This window comes from Pseudopodoces humilis, chromosome 6, assembly GCF_049639895.1.
Source record: "Pseudopodoces humilis isolate 2021_Gansu_Grassland_sample_001 chromosome 6, ASM4963989v1, whole genome shotgun sequence".
In the NCBI taxonomy this organism is placed as follows: domain Eukaryota; kingdom Metazoa; phylum Chordata; class Aves; order Passeriformes; family Paridae; genus Pseudopodoces; species Pseudopodoces humilis.
In genome coordinates this window covers 41,946,922-41,973,841 of record NC_142205.1, presented here as the reverse complement: position 1 = coordinate 41,973,841, position 26,920 = coordinate 41,946,922, and positions in this window count along the sequence as shown.

Genomic DNA, 26,920 nt, shown 5'->3' with positions numbered 1-26,920 from the left:
GCTTGGGTATAAATTCTTATTTTGGGAATATTTAAATGTTTTGTGCAAAGCAGAGCAGTTTCAGTAGTGTTTTCTTAGTAGATGTAGAAAAGATTCATAGTTAGTTTATTAAGAAGCCAGTTCTTCCCCCAAGCAGAGTTGAGTGAAATTAAAGCAAGAGGAACCGAAGGTGCAAGGGAATTAACAGCTGATTGCTACATTAGTCAAAACAATCCCTTTGGTGTCGCTGCAATGGACAGATTATTTAACTGATGTGTCATTTAAAACATGAAAAAAAGAAAAAAACCACATAATTAAAAATAGCAGCTGTTTCTTTCAACACTTAAATTGCCTCTTCTCTTACTGTGTTACATGAGAGACTCTCGCTCAACTAAATATAAGAATCACAGCTTCAACACTCACATGCAGTAAAGGAGAAAAAAAAGTGACACAGTTATTCCATGTGTCTCAAATCCTTCAGCTCTTTCTGAAAAGTTCCTGTGCTAAAAGAAGTTATCTTTTTAAAAGAAAAGGGGGTTTTACATTTGTTGGTATAGAAAGAAATATATTAGGTTTGTTCCAACCTTTAGCTTTTTCTACCACTTCACCCAATAATACTCACACTAGACGTATTTTACATGCAGAGTTTATGCTCTGAGGCACAGCCTGTCTGAATTTTCTCACTGGCTGATAATTATTGGAAGTTAATCCTACTCCAGCATTTTCTCTGTGGAAGAATGATTAAACAGGAATAGAAGTTGAGAGCGGTGGAGTGGTTTTTTTGTTGCATGAACCAATGTATGCTCAATTTTGAAAAAATGCCAGACTTCCTTTCTTGCTAAAAAATTAAATACTTTCTTATTAAAAGGGTGAGTAAACCACTGAAGTACAATTCTATAATAATAACAAATAAATTGTTTATATAACAAACAAAAAATTATATTTTGAACAAATAGGAGCTATTATTCCATCAGAATGAGGTATGAATATCCAGCTGCAGAGCTTCCTTTAGGGAAGCAGTGTTCCATTGTACTGTCCCTGGGGGATTCTATGGGACACAGAAAGCATGAGATGTGTAATCCAGAGACATCCACAATCAAATATCTTTGCTCCCTTTTCAGGTGCAGGAGATTTAAAATTAGCTTGTGTAACAGATGGACTCTTTAGAGATGAAGAATGAAATTAAATGAGATAATACAGCTCATTCTGTAAAAATCAGCCAAATTTTTAGCCAAACTAATGTTTCAGATGCACAAACTATCCAATCTAGGAATCTAGGAAGTACCTTTATTTTAACCATGTACATGAAGCACCACTCTAGCGTGTTTCCATAAAGTCAATTAAGCATAATATTCAGTTAAATTCCCCAGTAAAATATTAATGTTGCACTGTAGGCTAGTTAGATCATGCAGTGATTGTGCTCCATTGCCAGGCTCTCATCCTTCTGAGATCCAGATGTTGAGTGTTTCTGCATGTTGGGATATTTGAAAGGTCTTTCACCTGTCCTTGGTTTGAGCCCAAGACCCAGCTGCTCTGTACCTACCTCTGGGCACATGTTCTCAGAGCTGTGTTTTCAGAAAGGAAAAGGCTGTACTTTTGGCTGCACTTTGTACTAGGACTTGATCTCTAAATAGTTTATAAGAAATAGCTCAATTATTGATAGGTGCTAGAAGTGTGCTACAGATATGATTAAAACCGTATGGTGACTGTTTAAAGGGCACAGAAAAAGGGAAGTGGGACCAGATGATCTCTGGAGGTCCCTTCCAATTCCAACCATTCTGCCCTTCTGCATTGAACAGGAGGTGTATGGGGAACATATAGGGAGGTAAAAAACAAAATCAGATTAAAAATTATGTTTATGACATCAACTAGAAATTCACTTTACTGCCTTCAGGCCAAAGGAATATGCATTATGTTCAAAATGGGTAAATGGTTTTGATATTCTCAGAATTAATCTGGTTAGTTTGCACTGTACCATAAATTATTGCTTAATGATGTTTAAAGAAAGTATCATTAGGTTGATTGCAATATAATAAAAATAAAAATTTGCCTCTTCTGTCAGGGTTTCTGAAAATGATTTACATAATAAAATAATTGGAATCTTAGATTTATTGTAGGAATGTAAGGATTGCAGTAAGTAATGCAATTAACCATACATTTGTTATAATATATTGGCATGCAATTAATCATACATTGACATATGTACTGCATTTTATATACACAGTTGATTTACCATGATGATTTCCCTCCTGATTTTTTAATTTAATCATGAAATTGCATTTAGCAAAACAGACATTTTTGAAATGGAACTATTGTAATTGGTTACTTGGCACTTTAAAAAAACTGTTGCTTGAATTGGTGCTTAAAAGATTTATCTCAGCAAAGCACTATACAATCATTTCACTGAATCAGTTCATTGCAGAGTTTTGTGAAAGGACATCCTTTTTTCCAGGTAACTATTTCATCGGGATCAATATATGATGGTTAAATTGCAAAAGTGTTTGGCAACAGATGGATGGGAACTGTGATACAAACTACTTTTAGATCACATCAACCCAAAACCTTCACTTTTCAATTTTTACAGATATATTTTGAAGACGGGACAGCAACACTACTCTTTTTATTTTGTCCTTATTTGAGCAAGTATTATAAACACTTATTGCATTTACACATTAATCCAAGAGTGTCTGATTCAGTCCTTTTTAAATTTAATTCCCCTTGACAGAGATAATTGCCTTTCTCTTTGTAACCTGGGTTTAATTTAGCAAGCTGGCTGCAGAACAAATGACAGTCCTAAAGGAAATGCATTGAGAATATTTGAATATATAAAGGAATATACTTGAATGTGTAAATGTGGTTTTGTGTGCCCAATCATACACAATTATATTTGTTTACCAACCTTCCCTTCCTACATCATACCACTGAAAACTGAAGACTTTCAGATGAGCTGAATACCACAGAGCCTATTGACTTCTAGAGAATTCATGATGACTGGAATTCCCTAGAAGTGTGTTTATAAGCTATTTATGATAAAGGGGCACAATATTTTATAAAGTGCCTTGAGATGTGCACTTACAGCATGTCTAGGGCCAGGGGAGGTGTAAAGGCCACATCACTCTTTTACTTGGTGGTTGTATTCACTCAAGTGTCCTGCCAACCCTCTTTACAGGAAACTAAACTCAGCCTCATCTCTACCTGATGTGTGAGGGATGATAACACTGATGACCTCGGCCTGCCCATCAGCATCTTAATAGACTTTCTGCCAGCAGGAAGATAAATGACACAGCTTAGCACATTGAGCTGATCTCAGAAACTTGTGAATTTTTTTATCCTGCATCTGGCTGGAATTTAGTTAAGGCAGAGTTACAAAATTACTTCTTTCAGCTCCGTGGCTTAGAAGTCAGCCTAAAAAATCAATAGAGGGGAACAGCGACTTAGTATGAATAACATGTGCTCATGTGAGCTGTTACTCCTTTCCAGCGAGCAGCTCTCTGTGATCAGGATGCCCTGTGTCACTTCACGGCTCAGCAGTGAGACACAAATGCCAGCTGCAAACCTGACACCCTTGGAGCATGTTCAAGGGTTCTGTGGGAGAGTGAAGTGTTTGAAGACTGGTTGACAGATGGATACAATGCTTAGAGAATGCAAATATTAAGAAATTTTTAAGGTAGAAGGGTTGCTTCTGTTCAGCTTAAAATGTTAGATAATGTGTCCAGTCTACCACCCTTACACACCTGCACCCTCATGTTTTTATATGTGATATGTATTTGTATATATCATGTATAGATCTGCACAAATATCTTTTTGTACATATATTCATATCATACATTAGGTACAAGTATACATCTTTGTATAGATATGTGAAAATATATGTAGCTATGCATATACTAATTTGTCACAGGGAAGGTATATGCAGATTAATCCATAACTTAAGACTCTAGTAACTTATTTCCAATTAAGTAGGTTATAGAAACATGTGTTTTCTTGACAGAAAGATAAAACTTTATTTTGCTTCTCAAAGTACAACTTTGATCCCACTCTTTAGCATAATTTAACATTTTAATATTAATACTTAGAATTCTCCTACTGAAAAAGTAGATATATTACAGCTCTTTTCAATGAAATACATAGCACTGGGAAACCTCAGCAAGAAACATAGATCAGATGAGATGAATATATGTCTGGAAAAAATCTTGCAAACAAAATTCATGCACTGTTGTTGCTTACTAAGTTCAGGCAGTGATGTAGCTAATGTGTGCCTGGTGATAACAAGTCTGCAGAGTATCTTACAGACACAAGATTAATGATTTTGGTATTAGACAGGTTAAAATGCCTGAGGTATTCTGATTAATCAATCTGAAAGTATGCTGCCATATGCCGGGCCAAGATAAAGCTGAGGACTAGATTTAGGATGTATCTTTACTCTGTGTTGTTCTCATAAATCTAAGATAAAACTTTACCTGACTGGGGCTTAAAGAACACACACTTGTCTGCCACATCAGTATGAAAAATATCCCCATGATTAACAGAATCATAATCTCTGCAAACTGTGAGACCCTTAAAGCAAAAGTTACAAATGTGGGGCTAGGTCCCTGAAAGGGTTGAATATTTAAAATTAAAAAAACCCCAGCTGTTTCATGGAGGAGTTGGGATTACCCGAGGCCTGCCAAAGAGACAATAAATGAATCTTGGTCCTGGATCCCAGGAGGGCAGCTCCTGTCTCTCTCCATCAGAGAGGCTGTCAAGGGGGTGCTTAGAGCAAGGTGAACGGACCCCAGCCAGTAAGGGTGAAATTAGGGAAGTGCAGATTTCCTGTCTGGTGTCAGGAGGCTCTGGAATGATAGGATAAGGATTCTACATTCTTCCTTCTGCAGCAGATATGATGTGGAAATATTAAGGACACAATATGGAATCTGTCCTTGCCATAATGTGTGTCAAATTATTATTATTATTATTATTATTATTATTATTATTATTATTATTACTGCCATTATACACACCTGAATAGAAGAAGAAACTCTTTTTATCTGTATAATAGCAAATGGCTTTTCCTCTGTCATTTTGTATTTAGTTTGATTACAGGCGTTGCAAGCATCCTTTCTTACATCCCTCACATTCAGCTTGCAAAGGCACCAGCCCTGTGATTGTTATTTTTGTCTTTCATCCTTCCCTGTCTGTCCTTCCCCAGTTTTATCCTCAAACACAGACTAACGGGAAATATTTCTACAGTAGTTTTCAATGTTTCTTCCAGCATTTGATGGAACTGGAAAAGATCTCAGTGAGAGCCTTGTACCTTGTCACCCTCAGCAATACTGAGGATAAAGGAAAGAAGTACACCATGTCCCAGATTCAATACAACAGCCTAACTGTACTGAAAACTGTTATTTAGGTGGCTAAATTATTTTAGGAAAAAAATTAAAGTTTAAGAGCTTTGTTAAGGTCTGGTATTCAGATGCTGAGAATTCAGCCATTTCAGTATCACCCCAGAGACTAAATATGGGATGCATGGTCTCTCAGTGCTCTGTGTATACATATAGTTCACTCTGATTTCTGTTTTAAGAGTGGATTAAAAATTCGTGGTTAATTTTCTGTGCAGTGGTCCATATGCCTCCTATTCCTCAGCTGACATTCTTCTGCTGGTCCACAGTTTTACACTGGGAAGGAAGGAAGGAAAGAAGGAAGGAAGGAAGGAAGGAAGGAAGGAAGGAAGGAAGGAAGGAAGGAAGGAAGGAAGGAAGGAAGGAAGGAAGGAAGGAAGGAAGGAAGGAAGGAAGGAAGGAAGGAAGGAAGGAAGGAAGGAAGGAAGGCAGGAAGGAAGGCAGGAAGGCAGGAAGGAAGGCAGGAAGGCAGGAAGGCAGGAAGGAAGGAAGGAAGGAAGGAAGGAAGGAAGGAAGGAAGCCAGGAAGGAAGGAAGGAAGGAAGCCAGTAAGGAAGGAAGGCAGGAAGGAAAGCAGGAAGGCAGGAAGGAAGGAAGGAAGGAAGGAAGGAAGGAAGGAAGGAAGGAAGGAAGGAAGGAAGGAAGGAAGGAAGGAAGGAAGGAAGGAAGGAAGGAAGGAAGTGTGTTAACCCTTGTTCGTAACAAGGGTGATACAAAAATACAGGCACTCACAACTGGTATAATGTATTTTATTGACCTTATTTCTGCCAGCTTTGTTCTGTAATTTTTCTTCATTAGAAAAATTCATTAAAATCACTGAACCAAGGAAACTAAGTGCAAGGAAAAGTTCAGATATAGTACATTGATTAAAAAAAAAATGACATTATTTTGCTTAAGAGTGTGACTGATGAAAATTTCCACCAAATAAACCTATGAAATTCAGACAAAATGTAAGAAAACTATCTTATCTGTGACCCATGCTAGATCATGATAATGTATCTAACTATGCATGGTGTTGATTATCTTCTGTTTAACCTGGGCCAAATCCTGATTCCCTCCTCCATCAACTTTTCATTACATTTCAGCATATGGTGATCTAAAACAATTAGACTATTGAAAAATACGTTTTTTGGGGTTTAGGGCTTTTTGGGGGGGTTTGTTTGTTTGTTTGTTTGTTTTTGTTTTGTTTAATTTTGTTTTGTTTAATCAAGTGTATTGAGAATCTTAGGTTCCAGGTGTCTCCCTAAGAAAATGTCTGTATTGCTGTCATATATATATATATATATATATTTTTTTTTTTTTTCTGTAGGTTTATATTTATTTCCCCTACTATGGTGACCAAACGGTAATTCTATCTCCTAATAAACAAGGCCTAGAATTTCCTGCCTCTCCATACTTATTTTTCTCTGTAGTTTTTCCAAACCAAATTATTATTTTAAATTACTTATACCCATATTTTCATTGAGGTTTCATTGGAGCTTTCTGCAGTTTCATTAACGGCCTCTCCTTACTGGAAACACATCCCCCTGCATATTCCAGAATTTCATTACTCTTTGTCATGGTTGAATCACCTTTTCAACTCAGAGGGAAGGATATCTTTTTGTCAACTTTTAAAGAACTGTTGAATATCCCTCAAATTACTCTGAAGTAGATGTCTCAGAGCTATCTAATCCACCTAATCCAGTAATCCTGATGTAATGTCTTCTTGTTTATAAAATTTAATCTACCCTATTGATCTGTTGATCTATTGATATGATCCTAGATAATTTGATCCTGTCTAATTGAACCTATCTTTTATAGCTCATGTTATCTTCAAGGTATCAGTATTAAGATCTCATAACCTCCTGCCAACAGAGACTAAGTTCCTCAAGGAGAAGACCCAGAAATGAGACAGCTGCTGGAGTAAAACAATTCATTTTCTCACTTTCTCTCTTTTCAGTCAATGCCACTGTAAAAATTCAGGTCTATTGAGAGAGGTGCAAAATTAATTTATTGTCTCTTCTTCAGAAATCCCAGGAAAAGGAAAACATGTCTGGCTGCAAGCAAGGGAATCTAGTTATCCTTTTCTCTCCTCCCTGAAAGACTACAATAACTAAAGTGAGGGGTATTTAATATTATCTTTTAATAGGTCCTGTCTTATCTTCTTTGCAAAATTGATTTGGAAAACATGCCAGTAACAGCAAAGAGCAAGAGCGAAGAGGGAAAAAGGCAGGCATTGCTTTATAGATCAGCTGCTCTACTTCTGTGACTTTTGAATGCGAATACTTAAGACTACAATACTTTCGACTACTTGGAAAAATAATATAATTAATGCTTCTAAAAAACACGTGAAAGACACATGAATGTTCACTCAGAAAAAACCAGTAAGATTCAAGGATATTATATTGATTAAACATACTCTACGGAACTTTTAATCTCTGACATTAGAAGAGCTAAAAATCAGGTTGTCTGTCAAGGAATTGTGAGGGAAAATAAAGTTATTTGTAATATTCTTAGAGAAAGTCCTATAAAGCTGATTTTTTAAAAATTATATATTTTTATATATATATACACACATACATATATATACATATATATACATACATATACATACATATACATACACATATACATATACATATACATATACATATACATATACATATACACATACACATACATATACATATACATATATATGTATATATATAATTTTAAAAAAAAATTTTTTTTTTTTTTGCTATACATGCATTCCCACCTTTGGAAACACTGGGAAGGAAAAACCAAACAGTCACAGGCTTACCATGAGAAACCTGGGAGATATGTGCCAGGGAGGTTCCAGGATACTTCAGGGTGCCCACCAAAAGAAAGGTGCAGCTGGTTATTGACAGACAACATGGCAATCTCTGGTATGATGTCCCTTGCACTGCTCCTCCCTCACCTTGTTCCAGCCTGCTCTAACCCTTTGTAGTCAGCACTACCCACTTCGGATTTCCATGGTATGCATGTAAATGAGTGTTACGTGACAAGGGATGAATTTGATGGAGAAGAGCAACTACAGGGTAGTGTTTTTGTAGTAGATGGATTTGTTCTTCTGTACTTTAAGGTCTATATCTGCATCCTAACAACGAACAGCAAGCTCATTTTCTGTGTGCAGGTTTTTTAGTACTATTCCTCTAATGCACAGATGACTATTCCAGACAAAATTAAATCCCAACTGCAGTAAAGGCCACAACAAAGGTTCTTCTGCATTAAATTTTATCTCAGCACCTTCTTTTTTTATTTCAAGGAACCCAATACCAATGAATGAAGATTTTGCATATGTGGTCTCTGTGCCCAGCATCTCCTGGCTTCTGCAACTGCAATTTCCCAGTCACATTACCTGAATCTGCTCTAAAACTGGCCCACAAGAACAAGGCTAGTTTGGAACCAGCCCAGGTGCAAGGTGCTGGAAACATCTCCTGTGTTTCTCTAGGGTACTATCTGCTTGGTAGAAATACAAAATTGACACTGAATGACAAGGAGTTTATAGTTCTGTCTTCTGTTCACCTTTGTTTTTCAACTCTACCTCTCATCTGGAGTCCAAGGTGTCTTTACAATCACCATGAGATGCTAGGGTTTGAAAGGTAAAAGTCCCAGGGTGTTCATTCCATATTTTTTGCTTGCTAACGAGACATGGGGGTGTTTTCCCCAGCACTACAAGAAATCCCAAACAAATACATCATTCCAGAGAGGTTTCCACCTTGCAGCATTCTCAGGGATTTCACTTTAAACAAACAAGCTGTTCTGGTATATCTGAAGGATTTACACAGATCTAAAATTCCATGCACAGCTGAACAGCATGTGACTAAAAAGCAACATTCAAAACCATGTGGAAATAGATCCACCTACACTGGAAAAAAAATATTACAAATCTTTGAGGACTGCTCATAAAACCACTAAACCATAAAAAAAAACCACAAAAAAAAGAAGAAAATGGAATAATGTTTGTCTTTATTACTCTTCATTGAACTATTATTTCAATGGGAGCCTGGGGAGCCTCCTCCTGTCTGCCATGCAAGAGCTTTGTATCAGTGGCTGAAGACACCAACTGGGACAAAAAGTGGATATGGCACAAAGTGCACCACATGCCTTGAACTGAAGCTGCAAATTCCATGTTGCTGGCAAGATAACACCTTGTGTCTCTGGGGGGAAAAAAAAATCTCTCCCTATCCCATTCTCCATGGAAGTGGCAGGATGAAGAGCAAGTGCTAAATTACCTGGATCATCCTGGAGACTACTTTAATCCTTACCCGGATCTGGGCCAGTTTAAATCTGATCCTGGCTTCAAGAAGCCATATAAAGCTTTTTCTATATCCTGGTTCACAGCAACAGAAGGCTACTCCTTTAACATTGTGCTTCAGCTGGAGCAACAAGGTTTTAACAAAGGACTGTCCATATGGCTGCAGACCAAGAAATGACTTTTTGCTACTGCCATCAAGGGTATCCCTGGTGCAGCACACCTGCCATCCCTTCTATATAGTTGTTGCAGACAGAGCTAGCCTGCACCCAGGGCTCAACCTGGTGTCTGCCAGCTGGACCATATGGTCATATATATCACTTACTGAGGGACACTAGACAGATACCTGGTTTACAGCAACTGGCACATTCCAAGAATCATCAGCTTGTTGGCAGAAGGATATGTGACTCTGCTCATAACATCTACAGCAGGATTTCCTTGTCAGAAGTCTCCCACTGTATGGGTGGGGATGTCTGTGCATGCTGCTGCTCCCATCCATACCCTGGAGAACAGAAAACAAAAGAGTTCTAAAGAAGAGGAATGGCTTTCTGTCCTTATCTGCACCAAGTTCAGATAAGAACATAGCTTCTGATTATGGCCAGGATGCAGCTAGAGAAATGAATAACCTGAGAGATGCCACTCATGATGCAGAGAATATTAAAGAGCAAACAATGACAATGGGATGAAAGCTACTGGCTGAACATTTTTCTGAGGCAGAAAGTAAATAATAAGAGATAAAATTGGTGGCTAAGGCAAAATGTGTCTTTAATGAAAAACATCCCTGTTTTTACTGTGACTTGTTTTTTCCAATCTAGATTAACCAATTAAAAACAACTCCAAATTATGACCAAAAAAAGAGAAAAATTAGGAATTTAATAAAAGTCTTTGTTTAAAAGAACATATAAAGCCCAGTGGCTGCTTGTAACAGAAAATCCTGTTGGTTGGTGGAAAAGAATAATTTAGAATGTGCACTAAAAGAGCAGCAGCAAGGAGCAAAATGGAGTGGACAGAGAAACTGAGATGTCAGAGGCACTGAGAGTCAGAAAAAGGGTAGGGGAAGATAATCAGCTGTGAAGTTTGGCCAGGAGCTGTAGGAGGTGCCAGAGCATGTGCCAGGTCAGATTCAGCAGAGGGGAAGGCAGCTGGAAAGGTCACGAGCTCTGGAGAGAGAAAACACCACAACTAATGAGGCAGAAAGTCGAAAAAAGTAGCAAAGGTGCTTGAAAAGAAGAGGTGGTCCAGGACTTTTTAAGAAGAGAAGCTCTGATATGCTACATATAGAGTGATAATTGCTAAATAAAAGAAGGTGGATGGGTGCCAAAAACAACAATAAAATCAGTCAGGAGCTAGAGTGTGTCACTAGGGATAGGAAGTGTGAGAAAGCATGTTTTTTAATCTGTGACCAAGCTGGAAGAGTGAACTGAAGATGACAAAGACAGATGTCATTACTAGCTGGGCAGAGGAAGAAAATTCACTTGTCAGAAATTGTCATGGTGTTCTACTTTTTGGGTATACTTCTGAAATTATCTGCATCACTATGAAAATATATTTTAGAGTCTTATTTTATTTTATAGTGCTGTTAGTGGTATGAATAAATTGCTTCTCTCCTCAAAAATAATTTTGCTGCTCCAAATGGAAAGAGACTTTCTCTGACAACCCTTTTCTACTGACGCACTGCATTTCATGGCTTTGTTATGACTAAGAATATCTGAAATGAGATTTCCATATACATCCATCTGTCCAATATTTTCATTTGCAATTTTGTCCTTTTTTCCTCTGCTTTTAAGATTCTACTTGTAAATGGATCATGTGCTATTGTTAGGTGGTTCTTACCACAGTCATCTTATTTTAGTAAGTTTTTTTAGTAAGTGTCAAGCCTTGATATGCTGGAAATAAATCATAATCATGTTCTTTGACTCCTTCTGCTTAGGTTTTGACTGTGTTGACAGTGGGGCTTTCAGTGAGACAGAAAATACTTTACAGCTCAGGGAACCTGATTTAAAACACAACTTCTTAGCACTTAGAAAGAGTAATGTTACAGATAACTCATTAGTTGCCAATTTCATCTTAATAATGAAAATAACCTCTGTGAATTAAAAAAAGCATAGTGCAGCGAACAGAGCAATGATCTTTGCAAGCAGTGATGACAGTCTTGCTAACGACTGTAGATTTCTCTCACTGTAAAAAAAGCCATCAATCAGAAAGGGAAAGACCAAGTTATACTGAGCTCTGTTCCTTAGAGGTCACTCCTCACACTCACAGAGCAGAAACCTTTCAAAGCTCCCTTCTTTTCTCCACTAAAAAGCCAAGCTGTTGAGTTATAATGTATAATACCATCTGGGATGGATATCTGTTTAAATGGAATGGTCGTTTAACCAGCATCCCTAGAGAAAAAGCTGAAAATATTCTAGTCTTCTGATCTTGGTGTACTTCCTCACCTTGACCAGTGTGGACACCATCCTGTACCTGAAGCAGAATTTCTACAAAGGCTTGTGAAAGACGTAATGAATTATGCCAAATAATATTTACAAAACCTGGGAGCACACCAGGCATATATTCCACTTCTTATATGTATTTATTCTCATGGAAATGTTGTTGGAAGAGACTTCTGGCATCAAGTCATTGAATCCAGCCTCCAGTGTGAATCAGGACTAGTCCCAGTCTAGATAAGGTCAGTTGTGGTTTCTCCTAGCCTTGTCTGACAATTTCTAGGGACAAATTTTTAAAGCCACATTGGCAACCTGCTCCGGTCCTGCAATGAAGGTGCTCCTAAACATTCAATCTGCTCCTTTCAAATGGCAGCTTATGGGCACTGTCAATTGTTCTGGCATGTGCTAATGTTAGAATCCATTTTCAGGAGAGTTTTTATCAAATCTCCTGATAATGGTGCCCCAAGCAACTAGGGATGCTGCTCCACTATCTCATCCACAGTGAAAAGAACCCAGCTCCCTCAAGGCCTACTCTCTGGTCACTCTGCTGGACACTTTCTAATTTCCAGCAATAGTCTTGGATCCACCACTGGATACAAACTCCAGGTGATCTCTTCAGGAATTGAGGGCTCTGTTGTTCCCTGTAGAGTTCTGTCCTTTTTTTCTGGATGGAAAGAAACTATATAGCTGTTTCTGGAATGAGCATGCCTCTTCTCTATTGAAAATAATTGTGAAATCTCCCCAGAAGGTACAAAACCAGAATAACATATCCTTATTAACTCGTGCATCTTCTATTACTTAGCTCAGTGATGCTCAGCATCATATCACAGCCATTAAGTAAAATGCTTATTTTTTTCCCCTTAGAGTACAAAGCACTTGACAAGAGACAGAAACATTATCAAGTCTGAAGTATCATCAAACATATGTGAGGGAGCTTCTGGGGTACTTACCTGCATTTCTTTTCAAGGCTTCACTTGCTCTTATCTCAGCTATCTCTTTGTCTATTTGGGATGTTGAAAGTCACCATTTGGGATAAAACACTTAGGAAGTGTTTCCTTTTTTAGTTATGGAAAAGACAACAGACAACCCAATTCTTGATAAGGCTAATGAAAATAGCCTTGTTGCTGTTACACAGAATTAGAGAGAACTTTCTGTGAGTTTTTATATTCCTAACAAATACATGTGACAAAGTTCATCCTCAGATCTTTCTTTGAGGGGATATGTGTGTCATTGTGTTGTGTTTTTAGGATGATAGAGTAGGGTAGGCAGGATTCTGGGCAGGAAGAAGGTTAGGATAAAAAAATTCACAATGAAAGGAGAAAATAATATTTTCATGTTTTTATTGAACACTGGAAGAGAGTATTTCCTTGAGAATGGGTTTGTGAAAAAAGTAATCTAGTTTAGGGAGCACAGAACAATGCAGTCTCTCCAACAGATTTTTACAGAACCAGTAACATTCTCTGCAGTTTAGAGAAGAGGAAAAACTTTCCCCCTGCCTTGGTCCTTGTTGCATGGTTTGCAGTAAGTAGATCAACAAAAAATTTGCAAATAAAATATTCATGTTGAAATATATTTCATGACCTAACACTGAAAGAGAAGAACATTAGTGATATTTAAATTGTGTGCTGTACAGTATAAGCTGTTCCTCTTTCATACTTTATGTCATAAGAAAATTTCTGATATTTTAAATTTTTTAAAGGCTAACAAGAATGATGAGAGCCCACATTCCTTCCGTCTACAGCCTAGTGTATTTCACTCTCACATTCTGCCACAAAATGAAGATAGTATTTACTTGCATAGAAACACAAGAATTGAAAGTTAGTAATAAAAATTATAAATCTTGCAGTGCCTTGTGTGCTTGGATAACCCTCACAAGTTCAGAGCTGTAGGTGGGCAGGGATGGGAACACAGAGGAACAGGCTATGAGGTATCAGGGAGAAGAATCTTGCACATAAATGAATTTCTGCTTGTATTAGCTCTACCTGCACAGTAGACCTAACTTCTGCTAGATCACCATCATGCTGCTTTCACTATGCATTTAGATGTATAGAAACATGCCACATATTTTTCCAAGAAATGCAGTGACTTGTATTTCTGATTAAATTTTCTGGAGAAGAACCTATGGAGATGGAGGCTGCATTTTTCCTAAACCATCAGAAAGATCTCAGTTTTCCAGATGTCTTCATACATAATCTATTCAGTAAACTACTCCATATTTTAAAAGTGCAGGAACAGATCTAGCCTGAGAACTGATGAATAGTGCATTACTGCTAAATACCAGAGAAGAGACTTATGTCATAATTTCATTTAGGTCCTTCCCTCATCCCAAATTTGCATGTTCTTTCTTTTGTTCTGTGCACTGAGGCATAGAGATTACAATAACAGTTTTCTAATCTTTTCAGAAAACAGTTTTCACTGGCTACAGCAGAACATATGAAAGAAACAGAGGTTATTTAAATGTGCAACTGAACAAAGCATCCTGAAGTGAAGATATTGGATATTAAGATTGAATTTGGATATTTTTAAAAATAAAATAAAATTAAAATTAATTTACTTGAAGTCAAAATTTCTCATAATGTAGCACTGTTCAAGATTAGAAATGTATACTCTATTCTTTCAGAGGCAGACATGTTGAAGTGTTTTGTCTTTCATTACCAATACTTATTATTGCTGTCAAAGTTCCTTTGTCAGGAGCGAGAACAAAGATCTTGTGATGCCATTCTCTGTTCCACAGGTGAAATTCTGATGCTTCTAAAAATTAAGCTAAAGGTCTGATTGTATCTGTGTTATAGGGTGTAACCTACTCTGAGCAAGATCCTTCACAGTACTCTCCCTAATGATCACTCATAGCCCAGTGGAGTCCAGCAGAGTAACCTCGGCTTGGACACCTAAGGATGTTTTTAAGGCAACAGAAAGCTGTGAAACTCTTTGCAGAGACACAAGGAAGGTTAAATTTCAAAGAGGTAAGGTTGGTATGGAGGTTATTGCAAGTAGCTCAAGATTTCAAGTGAACAAAACAGTAGATAGGAGAGGTATGAAATGCTGAAGGAGACAAAACAGAAGATGGCAACTCAGCAAGGTCAAGGATTTGATTCCAGAGGAAGTGGAACCTGGTCATCCACCTGACTGGCACCTGCCTGAGCAGCAGAAAGCCCCTGGGAGTCCTCTTGGAGGTGGTGAGCATACCATGCTTAGCATGGTAGCTCATGAAATCTCAGCTGTCTTTTGTCCATGCTTGGTAATAAATAATTATCATATGCATTTAAGCCATATAGCTACTACTTAATCTTTTTGTTTGAGATAAAGGTGTTTAAATAAAGTGGTTCAAGGAAGGAGATGCCCTACAAGAAAGCTGAAAAGGGACTTTTTACAAGGGCATGTAAGAATAGGACAAGGTGGGATGGCTTTAAACTGAAAGAAGGTAGGTCAAAATTAGATATTAGGAAGAAGTTCTTTACTGTCAGAGTAGTGAGACACTGGAACAGGTGGCTTAGAGAAGTTGTGGATGCCCCATCCCTGGGAGTGTTTAAGGCCAGGCTGGATGGAGTTCTGAGCAGCGTGGAAGGTTTTCTGATCTCATGGAAGGTATTCCTGCCCATAGCAGGGGGGTTGGAACTAGGCGATCTTTAAGGTCCCTTACAACTCAAACCATTCCAGTATTCTATGACAGGGAAACTCTCAGCATTCACTATAGTCATCTTCCCATCTGACTTCTTTAGTCTGAAAATAGGGCAGGAAGGTATGGTGGCCTTTGGGTCAATGGAGAGCTGAAAACATGCACCTGAACCCAGAAATGGTATTCCCAGTCCTTTATGTAAGACATAGCCTATGGCAAAATATAGCAGTGGCATACTTTAGCAGTTTCTTCATCCTGAAATACCTCCTACACTCACTTCCTGGTGAAAATGTCTCACTCTGACAAATTGCAGGTAGCTACTCTTTTGCTGTGATTAGAATGGATATAGTTTCAGCAGAAGTTATATTTAACTTGGATGTTTGATAACAATATATTATTTTAATATTATAATCTATAATGATAACTTATTCTCTCAGTATCACATCTTAATGGATGAATTTCCATCTCCTAGTGCTTTCTCTGCAATTAGCTGTGAATGAACTCTGGAAACTTTTGGAATATGCTCCATTACTGCACATCAGCTATTTAAAAGATAGTATTCATTGCTTCCTCTTCAAATAGCAATGAGACAAAATAACAGTTAAAAAGTATATTAAAAACTTAAAGTTTTAAAGTTTAGGTCCTAACTGGTTTATAGAGAGCCTGAGAAGCTGCCCTTTCCACTCATGTTTGGAGCTGAACAAATCAAAAGCTACCTGAACATAATCCATGCTACATGTAAATGTTTTAGTAGAAAGAGACCTGAGCCTTGCCGTGGTGTCACTGAAGGTCCCTTCAAAAAAACACTGATGGAAACAAATTACTGGTTAGCTGATATTAGTTCAAACACCCACAACCCCCCATTTTATTTTCTCCAGTATGCTTGCTTGAATTTCTGCCCATAAAAGAGGTGGCAACCCACTTGATATTCCATGAAAAGTCAGGGTCCAGAGGAGCACTGTGGAAAATATGCACAATGAACTCAGAGGAGTTAGCCTTCAGAGACAGCAGACAAATTCTTAGCATTCTTAAGCATCATTTTTACTCAATTTCTTTTTAAAATGTTCTCTGAGGAGCCATACCAACATAGATATTTAAGATCCCTGGGAAATAAAAAGGTAAAATAATGGAATGTATTGAAAATTGATGGCTATTAAACACATAGCCAGAATCTATGACATGAAAGAAGGAACTATTTTGAAAATGTTTGAGTTATATTATGGAGAGACCAATATCACTCATGACCTTTGCCATGAATTTTTCTTATTGTGCTTAGTCTGTGTTTCATGTGACTGTCATGGAGAATGCAGTTAATGCTTTAAATGAGGCTATTTTCAAAGTTTTCTTTGGTAGCAATTTTATTATCTATAATTTCAGGAGTCTTTTATATAAGATCTGGACATCCCTAAAATTTAATTCTTCTATCTCTTAGGCTGGAAGTCTTCAGCTGTTTTGTGGAATACACTGTCAGGTTCTGTTCTCAGTAATGGAAGACTTAGTGCATTTTCTACTTGGAAAATTGAATTGTGACTTATGAAGCTTAAAAAAGTGTCCCCATCTCTGACAGAATTGAGATGGCTTTGAAGATACTAGCTGACTTTGGTAACTCACTTGTCATGACTATCATTACCATCTAGTGGCTTTAGAGAAATCACGGAAGGTGCTGACTTGTGACCTGAGTGACTGTAGCTAATGCTATCAGTGCTGCAGATAAAATGATTCAAAGAGCTACAACCTGTTCTGGTAGCAGCTGTTTCAGTGAAAGTGACAAGAAAACCCCAGCACTCCTCACGCTTCATTTAAAATTGTAGCAGGAGAGTATGGCTTTGCAAGAATAAATGAAATGGCTATAGTGGAAGGTTTGCTCTGGCTTGGATTTTGATAAACAGTTCAGAAGAGCAATGCAAGAAAGCTGGTTCTCAAAATTAAAAACTTAGTAAATCTACAGATTCAGAATTTGGGTGATTTTTGTAGCACTGTTTGAAAAAAAGATTGAGAAACCTGGAAGAAGTTAAGACTCCTAAAAAAGTTTTTCTGAGTTACAGAGTCATTACACTTCATTATTGCAGGTCTATCACAAGCAAACTGACACTACCTAGAAATTTATTTTTAAATCTCCTTAATTCGAGTGGTCTTTAAGGTTATTATGGAGTCTCCTTATATCCCTGAAAAAAAGTTGCTGAAGCTCATTTTATGTGGTCAGTTTTAAACTCTGATACCTGACTGAGTAAGCTCATAAGCAAAAGGAAAACAGATGCATTCCTACATCATCACTGCCAAAATCCTGTCATATCCAATGGATCAGGTAACATAAAATAGCCCTGCTAGGTGCTAAGTAAATCACAATGTTTTACTGCCTTCTGAAGCAATGTGAGAGACTTTACTGACTTTCACAGCCTCTAGGTCAGAATCTTATTCAACAGTCTAATAGTTATATAAATAACAGGAGACACATGGATTTGATGATAGAACTATCCCTTGGTGGATAAGGAATTGTCTGGATGGTCACACTCAAAGAGCTGTGGTCAACAGTTCAAAGTCCAAGTGGAGAGCAGTAAAGAGTGGCATTTCTCAGGGCACCTTGTTGGTGACAGGGACGGTGGGATCCAGTGCACCCTCAGCAAGCCTGCTGACAGCAGCCAGCTGTGTGGCACAGCTGACATGCTGGATGAAAGGCATGCCCCCCAGAGGGACCTGGACAGGCTTGAGACATGGCCCCCATGTGAACCCTGTGAAGTTCAACAGGGCCAGGTATAAAGTCCTGGTTCAGGGAAATTCCAAACTGATCAGAGAGTGAAAATAGCCCTGAGGAATAAGAATTGGGATGCTGGTGGGTAAGAAGCTTGACATGACCTGGCAATGGGCTCTCACAGACCAGAAAGCCAATCATGTCCTGGGCTGTATCAGAAGTGTGACCAGACAGTCAAGAAAGGTGATTCTTCCCCTCTTCTCTCAGAAGACCCCACCTGAAACACTGCATCCAGCTCTGGAGCCCCCAACATAAGAAGAACTTCGACCTGTTTGATCAAGTCCAGAGGAGGACCATGAAGATGGTCAGAGAGCTGGAGCATCTCTTCTATGAAGACAGGCTCAAAAAGCTGGGGTTGTTCAGACTGGAGAAGGCAGCACAGAGAAATTATAGAAGCCTTCCAAAACCTAAAGGGTACCTGTAAGAGAGCTGTAGGGGGGTGTTTTACAGGGGCACATAGTGACAGGACAAGGAGGAATAGGGTTTTGTACCGAAAGAGGATAGGTTTTGATTAGGTAATGGGAAGAAATTCCTTGCTGTGAGTGTTGAGAATAGGAACAGGTTGTCCAGAGAAGTTGTGGATACTCCATCCCTGGAAGTGTTCCAGGCCTGGTTAGATGGGGCTTTGAGCACCCTGAGGTAGTGAGTGGCATCCCTACCCATGTCAGGAGGTGGTAAGTCACAACTATGTGATCTTAAAGGTTCCTCCCAATTCAAACTATTCTATGATACTGTGCTTGTATCATGACTAGAAAATTTCAGTGAAATGAATAGATTACAAGCTTAAATTAGTTAGAAGAGCCCTCTCCTCTATTTGAACATTAACAATTTTTTAAATTAGTGTTGTGTTCTACCAAATTGAAGTTCCTTTTAAATGGGAAAAATATAATAAGGGTATTGAACCAAGGGAAATTGCAGCTATTAATTTTGCATATCTGGACACCTTCCTGAAAACTATTACTATGATTTTGTACAACTGGGACAGAAGAAACCCCATAAAAAATGAGGCATAAAAATAATATTTGATATAGTCAAAGGAACACTAACAAACAAAAAGTATTAAACAGATGGATTTTTTTTTTCTGATGAATAGCTGCTAAAGAGCAGAAGTCCAAGGAAAGTAACACCAAAGAATCAACCCCTCAAGCATGTTGTTCTACACTCTGCCTTTGTTTATTTTGCAAACACTTTATTAACTGTGTGTTACCCTAACTATATTTGAGTTGGATAAATAACCATTTCCATAACTTTTACATTAAGATCATTAAAGTTCTGTACAAACAGTTCTGTTGCTACAGCCTAACATAGCAGTCTTGTCAAAATATCTTGGTGGCAAAATCTAGCCCACAAACAGTTCAGTCCAGTGAGAAATTGAATCTATTCACCCCTTCTACCCAAAAAGTTGTAGTAGTTTGCCTCGGTCATCCTCTGTGCAATATACCCACCCACTACGCCCAAGTAACAAGACTTCACACACTTAACATACCCAACCATGTAGCATTTCACCTTTGTTGATGACATTTGGTGTCACTTTGGAAAGGCTGAGTTAAATTAGGTGTCTGTCAGACTTCCACAGACAACGTACCTGAGCTTGCGCTATCTCCTACTTCTGAAGGACAAACAATAACTCTCAGCTAATTATTCTCCCTTCTAACACCTCTGACTCACAGCTAATGGGAAATGAATTAATGGAAAAATGCAGGATTTAAAGAAAAGGACATAGCTTCCCAAGTAGGCATCCAATGAATGCCACTTTAAATTCTTAGGGTATCCTACCTGCTGTACAGCTGCCACTGTAGGAGGGCACAGGTCTCCCATATGTTCTGTGTCATACCTGCCAGCTCCTTGCAGATGTCTTAGGCACTCAAGGGAATCTCAGATATCTCTGGGTACTTCATCTTAGCCACTCATTTAACTTTGATATCAGAAAAATCCCACAGAAGTGGAAAAAGTATCTTTCTAATTTAATATTTACAAGAATTAGAGTTTCTAGACATCAACTAGATTTTGATACTAAACTCCTCAGAATTTCCTACTCATTTTCATAGTGTTCTGTTAATTTTGAAATCTATCAGAATTCATGGGGTTTTTTTAATACTACACATAGTGTTTTGGAACTATATGGATTGCTATTTCACTGTACATTAACTCCAAAACATGAACATGTTTATTATTTAGCTGCCATTTTTTTCTGACAAAGACTGGAAAACAAAAGACAAAAGGATTTTACCTTTGAAGGATGCAAAGCTGGTTTCTAGGAAGATACACCAGAAATCCAGAGCAAGAAGGCTCTGTTTCCCATGTATTTTGAGTGCTGCTGATTGCCCCCAGCCACCTGTGAGGTAACACCTAAGAGAGAACTAACAAAATCATGAACAGAAGATATTGCTCCTTCTATACTCCTGGAATGGACTTCAGAGAGGAGAATGAGAGTTCCTTCTATTTTTTCACTCAAAATGAAAGCTCATTTTTGCTGGAGACTGAAGAGTTCTTGCTTTGACTTCAGTGTCAATCAAGAGAGAAGGGGCACTACACAGTTCTGATTAAGCCTTGAGTTCTTTACAGGCTCTGAATAAATTACAGGAAAATCCATGATGCTGTAAGATCGCTGAGAAAGTTTAATCACGAGCTATTCACAGCAGATTCAGGAACACACCACTCCCAGATATCTGTGTTTGATACACCTCCTACAACTAAAACTACATCCAGAGCTACTGCATCTGGCCCCTTTTCCATCTGGCTCTGTTGAACCCCTGTGCCCCAGCACTCTGGCACCCCAGTCTGCTGGAGATTGTCTGCTGTGGGTGCCTTGGCGATCCAAGAGGACTTGGCACATCATTCAGCTACTTGGGCTTTATAGTGTGCATCAAGACAGGATGTTTTGTCCTCCTCAAGAATGAGAAGAGGCAGTAGGGGCTCCTCTCACAATATCAGAAAGCCAGCATTAAGACCAGCATTGTTGCTTGGTCTTACAGGTTGTTTTAATAATCTCTTGAGCAAAATCAGTGAAGTAACTGGTCCAGTCTCACAGAGGATTGGAAATTCCTTGAGAACAGGAGTTTTGGTTAAAGCAGGAGCACTCCTCCCTGCCCCCATGTACACTTGCAGCTGTGGCACCTTGCCTGCACATCAGTCCAACACAGCTGCTCCAGGTACCTACTGCTGTCTGAAAGCTGCCCCTGTCAGGTCAGGGTGTTAAACCAGCCTCATCCCCCAGGTTGGTTTTGTTTTGGTTTTTTTTTCAAAAGCAAGGGGCAGAACAGGCACAGCTTTCTGCCCTGGAAAAAAAGCAAGGCAAAAATTGTCTGTTGTTCCCTTATCATACATACATCAGGGAAAAACTAATTAGGTTGCTGGAGAGATGCTTTCCAAAGCAGCTGCAACTGAGACTGCAACCCTGGAGATAAAGTAGCCATGAGAGTCCTCTTCCACATGGACCTAAAATCTCTGAGTGCATTTGCATATCTCCCTTCATCACATCCACATCTCCAGCTGACATCCTCTCCCTCTGAGATTGGCAATGTTCCCTGTGCCTCATACTACAGATGCCCCTTGTTCAGTCTCTGTTTGATTTTGTTTGTAAAAAGAAGGTGTCTGGAACAGGATTCCTGGAGGTCTTCAGCTGTGAGTATGCTTGGCTCATGTGTCCCTAAAATGGCTATCCGTAAACTAAACTTAAAACTCAGCTTGAGGGCAGAGATGGTGAGGTTGCAGCTACAGAAATTTGGACCTAATATTAAACTACTCCTGGATTTCAGCAGATAAACACAAGCACTGCAATGAATCATGCTGGCTGGAGGCTTGAGGTGACTCTGACTCAGATATTTCACTGAATTTCATTGCAAAGAAAGTTATGCTGTTGTGCATGATGGGAAAGCCTGTGCTGCAAAACTGGTACCCAGCGACCTTGTGAAAGCTGATAGAGCTAAAAGTTCATGGTTTTGGTCTGCAAGCCCCTGAAGAATCAGCTCTGAAACACTCCATGCTTGGCAGACAACTGAGGATGTAATATCCTGCATCCAGAAGCCAGGGCTACACAAGGGAGCTGAAGAAGTGTTTCTGGACATCTGTTGGAGCAGGCTTGGGAGAACATCCCAAGCCCATATGAAGCTACTGCTGTGATTCCTTCTCCATTCAGAGGAGCCAGCAAAACAGAACTCTTCTTGTGTTTAAATGGCCTGTAGTTTTTGACGGACCTGCTGCCTATTGTAGGTAATAAAATGCATAGAATAATATTTCATTCGCAGTTTCCAGCTATTTTATTATTCACAAGACAGCTGAAAAAATCCATACAGGGGAAGATAAGGTTACTCTGCCCCTGATCAGCTAGCAAATCAATGGCCATGCCAGAGATAGTAAACGTGTGTGCTTATTCACATGCATTATCCTCTGTCAGTAGCTGTGATGCCTTTCAACCCAGATGGGTTTATTAAAATTAGAGGTGTGTAACAGAAACAAATGATAGCTTATCTACATGATAGACCTGGAAAACAGTGTGTTTCAAAGCCTTTACTCTTGGGTGAGGACCATTAGTGAAGTCCTACTTACTGCAGGGAGAGAATATTGAAAAAAATTACCTGAGGGCCCAGTCCCCACTCATTAATTTTACCTTTTAATTTTATCTGTAGACAGCTTTAATTTTTAATTGCTAACATAATTTCCTTGATTGTTTTTGAGGTGATGAATTAGATGTGACCGATCCTTGCTTTTTGCAAGGGCTAATGTTCCTGACCCTTAACAAAATTATTCAATAATAATGTAACTGCTCCTGGAGCCACCATCTGCTACGTATTTCTCATTTCTAAAAAGATCTTCTTTGACTTAGTACGCAGGAAAGAGCCAAGTTACAAGTTATGTGAGGCATCTTTCAAATAAAAATTACATTTACCTTCTAAAGCTAGCACAGGTACATCACAATGAATTTAAATATAGCCCATGTATTGAGCCAAGCCTGCCCCTCACCACCAGTGACTTATGAATGCATGAACAAGATTCTTGCACCTTCCAGTCACCATGCACTCAAACTCTGGCATTAGAGCAAGAGTTTGGTGCTTTGCTCTTGCCCTGTAAGTTGCTGGAGCCTACTGTCATGGTTAGCTTCATACAACATTAGCAGTCACACCTATATTCCTTCTTCAGTGATGCAAATCCCAGAGTTACATTTTTTCACCATTGAGAGTTTTGAGATACTGATCTTTACCTCATCTTACCTCATACACTCTGAAAGAAGGAAAAGTTTAAACTGAATGTATTTTAATTGCTGAGAAAAAGGAAAAATGGGATGATGCCAATTTGTGTGACTTTTCTTGCATAGCCTTCAATGGATAACTTCTGTCATGAATTTCAGTATTTTGATTATTTTTCATCCATCACTGTAAATTGTTTTTAAAATGTCTTATTTTCACTGATCTATTTTAATAGAATTTTCTATTCAATAGAACCTAAGAGATGTTTCTGATTGATAGAAAAAAACAATACATCTTGCAAATAATGACTGCAGTTCCATCTGTCCAGTCTGGTATGAAAGACATGCCCTTAAGAACCACTGTAACTCCTATTTGATATTTGAACCAGTTGTAAATTGACAAAAATCATAGATATTTGTAAAATAATAATGAAAAAAACAGATCTTATGCAAACCCATGAAGACATGAGCATCTCCACTGCAGAGGACTGGCTTTTTTTATTTGGAATGTGTGTATTTTCTTGCAGAAGTGTTTTATACCATCAGCTATAATATAATGAATGCTTCCATGAGTATTTTGAACTGATGCCCCAGAAGGTCATGTTGCAGGGATTGTGATTTAAATGCATTACCAAGGAAGAAAAGGCTTAGCAAGAAAATAGGTTCTCTCACTTTCCTGCTTTAGGTTACTAATTTTTGCTATATACATTTTTTATTACTCATTTACAAGGAGTAGAATGAGAAAAAAATCTTGTGTTTTGTGTCTCTTTCAATCATGTTCCTGTTTAGTCTCCATTTCCCTGACTAGCAGCCCCACTTTATGCACTGAAAGGTGTTCAGCTGCTGACAGGAATCAGCCATGTGCTGTGTTGCCAGGGCAGCTCTGTGCAGCATTTCCCTGCTCGCTATTTCTAAGGACAGCCATGTGATGATATCAAAAGCCAAAAGCCTGTAATTTAAAATGTCATTTACAATATCTATATTCTGAATATTTATATTCTGAATATTTTTTCTATTATATTCTGAATATTGGTTAATTGCCAAAAAATTCGATCATTTGCCGTTTGTTTCTGTCATGCTGAATTAATTTAATTTCTGTTAAAAGATGCATCTGGATTTGCACAGAAAATCAGCCCATAAACTGTAACAATCAACTCTGCTGAGTTACACTTTCTGACAACAAAACCCAGACCTTACCAAAAGAAACAGTTTATGTACATTTAATCTCTTACTTGGCATATATTGAAATGCCAGTCAAGATGCTTTTTTTTTTTTTTTTATGTTCTATTACAACTGCATTATATTTCTGTGTTCAATTGGATTCATCCTGCTGAGTTGTTACTGTTGGAGGCTCCTGTGGAAGATAAAGCTTATCCAGTGCTGATCTATAGAACCAAAGCAGTCACAGTGTTGACAGAGGAAATTATATTTCACAAAGGCAAAGGTGAAGTGAGTTCCTTCAATCTAAGTAAATTCATGTGATGCTGTGAAGGCCTCCTCCCTTTCCTGTTGCTAAACATGAATAAATATTCCTTTCTGGGATGACTTTATCACATGATAGTACTTTAAAATGAATGACGTCTGTACCCCAACTCACTCAGTATATAAGCCTAGAGTGGCAGGTGTTGCATAAGGCGTGGATTCAGTTTGTTGGAAGGATAAATAATCATAATAATAAATTGCACTGACCTTTCAACTAAAGAGGGAACAAGAACACACACAGCCAATAAAACAGGAATAGCAGAAAGTAAACACTGAAAATGCTGGAGAATGTTGAAAAACAATAACACAATTATGCAAAAATAATTCAAACTGAGGTTTTTTCCATGCCTTGGTCTAAAAGATTAGTTTTCATTTAATAACAAGAATGAGAGTAAAAAAATCAATTTGTGTTCTTATGAGGGTTCACATCTGTTTCTGCTGTATTATCCACAAGTACTAAATTCCTTTCCCATAGACTTTAAACCAACTTTTTAATCATTATCCTTTATTCCAGCTTGTCCCTTGATCATGAAATTTCTTGGGTGATGAGGGCTGGGGATATCATTCCATACTAACTGTCTTCAAGAACAGTTTCCCTTCAGTTACTGCATGTATGCTTAAATATTAAAATATTAAATAAATAAAAATATTAAAAACTAGACAGATCAAAGCTGTATACTTGAGTCACTTAGTTCAAGCAGCTTAGATCTATCTCACATTTAGTGGTCAGGTTAGACAGATGTTCTCAGGCTACGCTGAGATTCACACAAAAGGTATCAGAGGCCAGGCCTTCATGCAAGTACTGTGTTTTTGCTAAGCCTCAGTGGTTATAGGACCCCGGAGGTGAAAAATCTTGGTTTATAGCTTCATTTTGTTTTATGTAAAATAAGGAGCTGGATGCAGTTTTCTTAAAAATGAGCAAAATTCTGCAATCACCAGGAACTGTTGTACTAAGAGGAGACAATCACAATCATTTCTGCTGGAGATGGTTAACTATCTACTAGTGACTGAATTTGCATCGAGTCAGGTTTCTAAAAAGATGTGCAAGGTAAAGGTTGAGTCTGTAGACTAGAGAGTTACGTTTAAGCCTTTGACTAAATGAAAGACCAATTATTTGCTCAAATTAAACAAGTACAACAAAAATAGCAGGAAGAGCATTTAGTCTAACTGCCCCAAAAGCATAGGGGTGAAGATGTTCTCTCGGCACTTGGAGGAACAATGGCTAGTCCTAGGGTGAACTTAAGCAAAGTGAGGGCTGAAAGAAGGCCTTCCATCTCTGAAAAAAGTGTATTAATTAGTGTCTCAAATTTCCTTAATCATGTCCTTTCATGCTTCTGTGACAAAATGGCCAAGAATCCTCACTTGATGCTTATCTCTTGTTATGTTGCTGAGGCCCAACTGAATTTCCATGGCTTCCATGTGTTCAGGTCTAATGAGCTCAAGGGGTTCATGAACTTTCTACTTTAATCCTTTCTTTCTCTTTCTTTCTGTTCCTTATACATTTTCTTAAGTGTTATTTTTATGCTTTTATATTGCCTTATTACTACAGGTAACAACCAAAATGGCAGCATACCTGCTTTCCATTGCAACAGAATTGCTCTGAAATAAGTCTCTATCTATCTATCTATCTATCTATCTATCTATCTATCTATCTATCTATCTATCTATCTATCTATCTGTCTGTCTATCTATCTATCTATCTATCTATCTAGATATAAAAATACAGACACACACACATGTATTTATAAACACTGATCATTCAGTGTCATTTCACTCTAATCCACCCCAAGGGATCTATTAACAAGAATTTGCATTCCTCTTGCCTTCTGTGGTGGTTTGGAACAT